At 40.9% G+C, this 9174-nt stretch overlaps 1 long non-coding RNA gene across 1 annotated transcript; it reads right to left on the reverse strand.

Annotated features, from left to right (window-relative positions):
- Window positions 1-980: 980 nt before the first annotated feature.
- On the reverse strand, window positions 981-2551 carry LOC125934451 (uncharacterized). Its single transcript, XR_007461407.1, has 2 exons — window positions 2258-2551; window positions 981-1203 (listed from the first exon to the last, which is right to left on the reverse strand). It is a non-coding gene; the product is annotated as an uncharacterized LOC125934451 (long non-coding RNA).
- Window positions 2552-9174: the final 6623 nt, after the last annotated feature.

Here is a 9174-nt window from a genome sequence, read left to right on the forward strand (position 1 = left end):
ATATCCCTCTTGAGACATGAGTGCAAGGTGGCTTGTAGAATGTATTCAGAAAGGTCCTCATCACAAATGTGATATTGCAGTGGGCTCAGTTTCATGCACTTGCTTAGCGCATAGGTTTCCAAACTCTAGCCCAGAGAATATGTCCCGGTGTCCTGAGGAAATTTTAGAAAAGGCATATTCCTTGGTATTATCTCTTGGAGATTCTGATTCAGCAGCTCTGGATTAGGACCCAGAATCTGCATTTTTGAGATGTTCTTCTTGTGATCAGCAGCCACAGCTGGCCAAGGCAGAGCACGTGACAACAACAGCCTGTACAACAGAAGACCTTTGCTAACCTCTACCTGTTCAACTAGACCACAAATATGCACGTAGCTGCTCTTACCAACTCCTCCCCCCACAAAGTGACTGGAAAATCTCTGCGAAAGCCAAAATTAAAACTCTAAAAATAGACTGATGTCATCACTCACCTAACTAGAATATAATCCATATCCTTGGGAAGAACCTACTTGTTGGATGGATCTTTCTTGAACAACCAGTGCCTAAATTCTTAAGCTAATCACTTCACCCTTGGATCTTTCAGGTGTCTCTGACAGAGCCAGTCTCTATAACAAAGCCAGGTAACAGTTATTAACCATCTTTTGAACATTGTCTCTGATCTAGTCTCTTTGCACATATAGTATCTCATTTAATCCTTAAAGCAACTTTTGCAAGCTTGACACTATGATTATGCTTATTCTGTAAGTTAAAAAACAAAAACAAAGACCTAAAACAGTGAGTTTAATTTACCTGATTAATGTTCAGGCAAATAGTGAGAGGGTCATAGTACTACAAAACTTGCAGCCTGGGGAAGGGTGTTTTTGGGTTACTAAAGAGAAACCAGGGTTCAAACACAAGTCTTTCTGGTTTTCTAGATGACACTTGGTGTCTAGGCCCAGCCTCCTTTCCTTCTTTGCCCAAACACACTGTTTATGTAACATGTATTGCATTAGAACATAGCTTTTATTTGTCATATCGTAAATGTTTGACTTGGAGTTCTGGGACTCCAAGGAAAAAGGTCTTCATTCTCTGTTGTAAAGCTGATCTTCTATCAGGCATTCAGAAGTATAGGGATCAGGGGTTGTGTTGTAATGAGGCCCCACCGCAGGCTGTGCATAAATCGGATTGCTCTTAGTTATGTTTTCCTGATGCCCACAGTAGTTTGACCTAAATGAATAGATAATTACTCAGGCTGTTACAAACATTCCGATCCATTTGGTGATCCCTTTATTAAATGAAACAGGCCCTTTTATTCCTTTTCTGATTCTGCCTGTTAATAGAATAATCTCAAAGCTATTAGCATTTAAAGAGGAATTAGACAAAGATGTCCAGAATTGTCCCTTCTCCTGGCTCGTGGTTGCTCATGGGACCCTTGCTTTAGCTAATTAGCCTGAAATGAATATTAAGTGCATTGATCTCTATCAAACACATCCTGGAAGGAAAGCTTTTGTGAAAGTCATTTCAGTTGCAGACTTAGGTTGCCCGTATCTAAGTATCTAACCCCAAACAATAGGCACTGGGAACATTCCAGAATTCAAACAAAACAAAACAAAACAATCCATAGAAGGTGGCACAAGAAGGGCTCTTACGCTTCTTGAAATGCCCTTGTTTAAGTCCTAACCCCACCTGGTTTAGCTTTATTTTCATGGGAACCAACTAGGGAAAGATTTACAACATCTCTTTCCTTTTTTGTCTTCATACCTAGGAAAGCTTGTAAGACCTTTGCCTCATAGCATAGCACAGCACAGAGAGTAAGTGTTCTGCTCCTGGGTTCACGTCCTGGCTAGACCTATCTATAGCTGCTGTGGGACCTTGGGCAGATAATCTCCTTAAGTCCAAATTTGCACACCATCAATAAATCTTTAACATATTTCCTATGCGATAGGGGTGTGAAATGGACACAGTAAAAATTAGTCAGCAAATATTGGTTATTAATAATAAAGACTGGGACAAGAGCCCTGACACATGGCATCAAAAAAGCCATACGATCTCTAACTCTTACCAGTTAAATGTTAAAATTACCAGAGGAAAGAAGAGAGTTGTTTTTTCTTCTTTTTGAGGGACATTGCAATGTGGCATTGTAGTAGGAAAAAAACAACCCTGAAGTTGGGTGACAATAAAGACCTAAATATGAATCTATGTTCTGTTTCTTATTTAGACCATACTGCTTTAAGCTTTTTGAAGTGCGATATCTGTTAAGTGGAGATATGGTTGTGCTTACCTCTGAGTGCTACATCGTCTGGATTTAATGAAAAAATGTTTACCAAACACCGAGCACACTAATTGTGCTCAGTCTTTTGTGGTTCTGTTTTCCTTGACCTTTTCCGGGAAATGTGTATTAATTCCTCTCATTAATATTAATGTTGCTGCCATTGATAGAGCTGGAGAGAGGAGGGTAGAGTCGGAACTGTGAGGGGCAAACGGATTGGCAGCTCAGCGCACAGGAGGGCTGCAGAGAAGCCATGAGCCGTGGGATGCAAAAGTGGGGCGCCATTTAACCACCCTGCAAACCACCCTGAAACCCAACTGAAATGAGAACTCCTCAAAGTTAGAAAACTCGAACCTGTTTTTCAAAGGAGAAACCCAGCACTCACTCACACACACACACACACACACACACACACACACACACACTCGAAAACATGCTTGCTGTTTTCAAGCCCTTTTCCTGTTTTTTTTTTGCCAAATCACTTTGATTTCATAGAGCAAGACTGAGTTAATTTGGTTCTGTCTTCTAGCTCATTCCTAAGCTTCTGCTGCAAAGGGAAGGGTTGGTCGGAGAGGAAGGGAGTGAGTAGTACAACATAGATGCTTCTCCTGAGGTTGGGAAGGCACCTCTTCTAATGGACCCTACAAATCTGGGGCCTGCACCTGCAGCTTCCATCCAGCCAAAGCCACGTGGGGTGGGGGCGGGGCCGGGGCCCTCTCTCAGGCCTGACTCGGGTCAGGGCCCTCTCTCAGTCCTGGACTTCCTCAGCCTTCTCAATTCTCAGCCGGTGGCTTAAAGCACCACGGGACTCAGAGCCCTCCTGCTGGAGCTGCCGGGCCGGCTGCAGATCCTCTTTAATTCTTCCCGTCATTTGAGTCACACGTGTCTCAGTCACAATAAGGCACCTGCACGCTTTGCCCTTGTCACCATGACAACCAGCTCCAGAGGGGGATTAGGCAGGCAGCACAGAAGGAGGTCTGTGTTCCTAATCTCCTGCTGGTGGTGCTGCCGACACACAGTCCTTCCCACAGCCAGGGTGACACGGTCTTCGTGGCCTTTCACCTCCATTTCTGGGGCCAAGGGAGAGGTGGGGGCGGGGCTGAAAGCCGAGTTCCAGAAGCTGTGCGGCTGTTGAAGATGTTCCCAGGCTCCAGGGAATAGAGAGCCACCTTTTCTCTCCTGTCAGCACTGTCTGAGCTTCAGTCTTTTAACAGATGAGATGCTTTCCTCACGAGCAGGAAGAAAAGAGGTGGGGGGGGGAGGGAAGGAGTTCAATCAATTATTTATCGGGGCTTCCTGATGCTTAACAAGCCACTTGTCTCCCATGCCGCCACCTCCCACCACCACCATCAAATGAACTGGTCTCAGCAGTAAGGCAGAATGAAAAGTACCGCATCTCTGGAATAACAGGGGCAGGTTTGACTCCCAGCTTTGCATCTTGTATTTATGCGCGCTGTGTCAACTCCTGACCTGAGGCTCTCGAATTGAGCACCAATTACTGATCAACAAATCTATTATTGATTTGTTGCGAGGGTGAAGAGACAGTGATAAATGTAATTTGCCAGCACGTTTGTGGCCATAAAGACAAAGAACTGTGGCTTTTCTTATCTTACCATGGACATAACGGTGCCAACAGGTCAAGATTACAATTTTGAACTTCTTCTTTTCTGGAAATCGTGGGAATTAACAAAGTATTTCTCCAGGATCCTGAAACAGCTAGTACTTGACTAACAGAGTCATTTTTGAAGTGTGCTCCTGGGACCTGTAGCACCAGCATCACCTGGGGGCTTGCTGGTGATGCAAATTCTTTGGTACCCCCCCCCACACCCCCCCTCCCCCCCCCCCCCCCCCCCCAAATACAGAATCAGAATTCTGGAGGTGGGACTCAGCAATCTGTGTTTTAAGAAGCCCCTGTTTAAGTTTGAGAACCAATTTCTCCAACAGAAGTAGAAAGCACTTAGGACTAAGTTTCTTGCAGACACAGAGGGCATCTTGCCTCTCTCTTTAGGTTTCTGGCACTTAGTAGAATGACTGATGCTGTATGCGCTCTGCAAACGTTTGCTGAGTGAATGGATCTCCTACTATACTGTTGCGTTGATCCAGCACTGTCCCACCATTACTTTGTTTGTTTTCTAGCCCCCATGCAACCATGAGCAGCAGGAGAAACTTGCCCCCCCCCTACAGTCTTTAAACTTAATATCCCCATTCTAAAGTAAAAGACATGGGGAATACTATTAAATACATTTAAACAGGAAACTCTGCCTCTGACTTGACCGCTCAGAGCCTTTGATTTTTAATAAGCCTGTGCACTATGGCTCTCCAAAAGGATACAGGCACTGCTCAAGCATCATGCCACCTCCCAACACTCCTTAGCTGTGTGACTGTGGGCAAATTTAGGGCTTCTTAGCCTCAGGTTTTTTGTTTTTGTTTTTTAAATCTTCCTATATTTTTCATATTCACAGCATTGCATGCTTTGGTATGCAGATTATAACAAAGTTAATGAAAATTTACTAACTAATAATACATTCAACAAATAGATTCTCTTTCTTATTTTTATTAAAGTCAGTATTGATAGGAGGGACTTGTTAGTCTTATTAGTATGTGGATAATAACATTTTTTTAAAATCTTAGTTTCCCTGGTTGCCGGTGGCTGGTTTTCCAGCAACTGCAGTGAAGATGTTGATTATTTTGGGAGGGGACGACACAGACCAGAACCCAGCCCTGAACTTTGGATTCTAGTTTCTAAGTTCACAAGGAGACTGAGCAAATGCTTTCAATGTGGATAAAACAAAAATAAAAACTGGGTTTAGTGAGAGAGAAAGAAAGGGATTTTTCTGTGAATGCCCACAGTTGAGTTTACAGGATAATCACCAAGGCTAAAAAAAAAAACAAAACAAAACAGGGCATAAAGATGTTACGAAAAGGAGGCCATAAAGACAGAGAAGGTGAAGGAGGGAGGGAGAGAGGGGAAAGGGAAAGAGAAAAAAAATAGAAGAGAGCAAAGAAAGCCAAACAGAATGAGAGAATGATTCTGGGAATTCTGAACACCTGGGGTAAGCACTCCATCTCTGAGCGTAGACAGTAGATTGGAAGACTCAGACACACTGCAAATGGCACCATGAGAAAACAGAGTGTCCAAGGGAAGTCCTTAAGTGGAGGGACTTGAGGTTAGCCTCATATTGTTCCACATCTTGCAGCCAGTTTTAGTCAAGATTTAGTCAAATCTTAGTCAAGATTTCCTTGTTGCCTCTGGGGATAGAGAAATGCTCGGAACACTAAGAGATCAGAGCAGCCATCATCATCCCCATCATCACGGGTTAGCATCATGTCCAAAAGACCAGACAGATCTTGCCACACTTCAGTAAATACCACTGCAGAATGCCCGTTGACCAGGCAGACCAACTATGTCCAAGGATGACAGTCAGAGAACCTATACCCAAGAAATAATTTTCTCAAATCAAGACAATATGAGAACTATCTGGGAACATAAATCTCTTTCTTGCAGTTCATCCTTGATCCGTTGTACAGAGAGATGAGAAAGAGGAGGAGGAGAAAGAAATACTGAAAACCAGAGTACTTATACGAAATGATCAGGTAGCAAATGAAATAATGATGCTTGAGCTTGGTGAAAAAAAAATAAACAGTAAGCTTAAGGTCACTTAAGCTTGACTTAAATAACTTAAGTTGAAGGGGGGTGGGGTAATTTGTCTTCTCTAAGCAGATGGTTGAATTTGGTCAGAGTTCCAGTTAGGAGCCAATGAGGCTTATTTTTTTTTTACACATGAGCATAGAATATAAATGTCACCCTCTCTACCATTGCTTACACATGGCATGTTTGACTGAACTTTACAGGAGGAAAGATGAGATACTCTGTCACACTGAAACGCTCATATAAAGGAGGTTTTCCCAAATAGGAGACAATTCTGAATGCTGGGGAGGCAAAATATGACAAGATACTGCTCATTTTGTATTTCTGTCTCTTACGAGAAGGCTGATATTCAGTAAAGGTGGTAAAATACATGAATGTGTTAGAAGTGCCATGGTGAGACAGCTCCTTTGAGATGGCAGTACCAGGCACGGCTTCTCGAAGATACAGGACTTGATACTATCCCATCCTGCACCCAGAGTGATCCTTTTAACATAGAAGTCGGATAATGTGGCTCCTCTGTCCAGACTCTTTGGTGGCTCCCCACCTGCTTAGAGTGAAAACCAGAACCCTAACAGTGACCTCATGGCACTACTGACCTGTCTCACCTCCTGTCCCATCACTTTCCTCCTCATCCATGTGTGCCTCAGACATGCTAGCTGGTGTTTTCTTTGTTCTTGCATCAAGCATGCTTTCCTCTTTAGGCCTTTGCACTGGTTGTCCTCTTGGCTCAGCTATTCTACTGAACACCTGCAATCCTAACATATTATATTATTTATGGGTTTTTATGTTTTTTCGTTATTTTCTGTTTCCTTCTTCTGGAGTGAAGGCTTCATAAAGGCAGGGATTATTTTTTGCCAGTTTTGTTTGAAAACGTTTTTGGAGCACCTGGGGGGGCTCAGTTGGTTAAGCCTCCAACTTTAGCTCAAGTCATGATTTCACAGTTCATGAGTTTTAGCCCTGAGTTGGTCTCTGTGCTGACAGCTTGGAGCCTGGAGCCTGCTTTGGATTCTGTGTCTCCCTCTCTCTACCTCTCTCCCTGTTCACACTCTGTTTCTCTCTCTCAAAAATAAACAAACATTAAGAAAATTTTCTTAAATAAAAGAAAATAAAAATATTTTTGATTCATTAATACCTGGCACAGAGTAGACACTCAGTAAATATATGCTGAATGAATGAATGAATGAATGAATGAAATGTGAAGAAGATAACCACTCCACGAATCTCTTTTAGGCATCTTTTGAAATGGAGGTAGTAATTGGTTTATATAGGGCTGCACATGCTTCTTAAATGAATTGTTCATTGAAGGTAGGTAACTCAGAATGGGAATATTTGAAATTCCCTTTATGGAAAAAAGTTTTCTACTTACTAACCCATAGTTCTCAACTGGAGGAAATTCTGATTTGAGTTCACATCCACTTCTCAAAATTGTTGCAAGCTTTCATGGGGATTCAGGGAAAGATGTACCCATAAAAGCCACTTAATAAAGAAATTTCCCAATGAAATGCTCACTGGAGACCAAAGTCACCAAGATCTCATTAAAGTGTTATGCACACAATAATGCTTCTTCACTGCCTGGGTCACTTTGCTGCCAAGGTACATCATGAAGGGAAGGTGATAAATCTCATAGATTTTTCCTGTATCACCCCCGGTTTCAAGTCAGAAAGATTGTCCTCCACCCAACGGGCTGAGAGGCAACAATGAAATGTTCAAAAGAAACTACAGTGGCTTGGCTCACACGGAGTCTTTCCGAGATGTGAACACTGAGGACCTTGAGTCCTTGGGATACTTTTGTTGCTAAAGAAACTGAATTCCTTTTAAGTGTGGTTACATTGAAAAGAGGAACAATGTTGGGAAGCCATTGTTATGTCTTCCTAGAGCAAATGTGCACAGCTTTCAAGTTAAAACTGGACATTGAAAATCTAAAAGCTATCTCTGTGGACTTTTATATTAGAAGTTCTCTATAATATGTGGATCAGTAGGATCCTTTGGAACCTACATTCATTGTGCCCACATGAAATAGGCCAGACCCCACTGGGAATCAAAAAAAGAGTAAACTGCTCATTCATTTGGTGGTACTGGGTGGGAATGGGGAGGGGGAAGATTAACTCTTTCAGGAGGTTGAGTATAGACACAGAGGTAGGTATGAGATATGAGATGGGGAAGAGAAGAAGAGTTGTTTATAATATGTCAGCTATTCAGATATTTTATTTCTATAAAAAAGGGATACACTTGATGTAATTTCTGAGTGCTTCCCTTCGAATGTAGATATGGACATAGTTTAATTTGTAAAAGCATTTCTTTTCCAATAAACTTGTGTACTTCAAAATTCTAAGTACCTGAAAGAAAATGGGGGAAATTTTCATTAAAAAAATGTTGTGATGGTAAGGTCCAAAATGATATAGTTTTATGAGATATATTCCTGATAGGTTTTTTGTTGTTGTTTCTTTGTTTATTTAGACATTCTGACATTAAAATACTTACTGGATAATTTTTTTGTGACCTAAAAATGATTGCTGCCAAAATATGAAAACCTAAACCAAAGCAAAACTGTTGTTTCTTGAACACTTAGGATAGGTCGGAAACCTTGTTAGATGATAAAGGCTTTATTTCAGCGAATCTTCATAGCTATGAGAAACAATGATCTTCATCTTGCATAAGAAGAAACTGGCACTCAGGGAGTGTAAATTATTTTTCCAAAATCTCACAGCTTCCAAAGGAAGGGAATCCACAAACTCAGCTGTTCTACTGACTTCTAAGCCTATTGTCTTCAGTGTCTATGTACACACCCTCTACAATGAAAAAAATAATTTTATTTCCAGCCCATAGAATAAACTCAGTTTTATTTGTTCCCATTTTAATGAGGAAAATCACATAATAATAAAAATTAAAAGACATTCCTCATGCCAGTTGCTTAAAATAATTAAAGGACACTATGTTTACATAAAAATTTAGTCAAATATATTTTTGCATGATTGTAATCACTATGAATGTAGAATTTTGTAGTTTCCTTTTTTAATTTATGTCATACACATTTGACATGATGTTGACAATTCAAAAAATATTTAAAAATATTTGTGTAACATTTCAATAAGTAGACACACCATAATGTTGGACATTTTAGTTATTTCTCATCTTTAGGTATTATGGTTAATATTGTAGTCAGCATCTTAATTGAAAGGGAAAAAAGCTAAATGAATGGTTTTTCCAGAATAATTTCTGAGAATGGGATTACTGAGATACCTTTATTTCCATTTTTTTAATTTTATTTTTTTATTTTTTA

The sequence above is a fragment of the Panthera uncia genome, chromosome D1 (assembly GCF_023721935.1).
Source record: "Panthera uncia isolate 11264 chromosome D1, Puncia_PCG_1.0, whole genome shotgun sequence".
Taxonomy (NCBI): domain Eukaryota; kingdom Metazoa; phylum Chordata; class Mammalia; order Carnivora; family Felidae; genus Panthera; species Panthera uncia.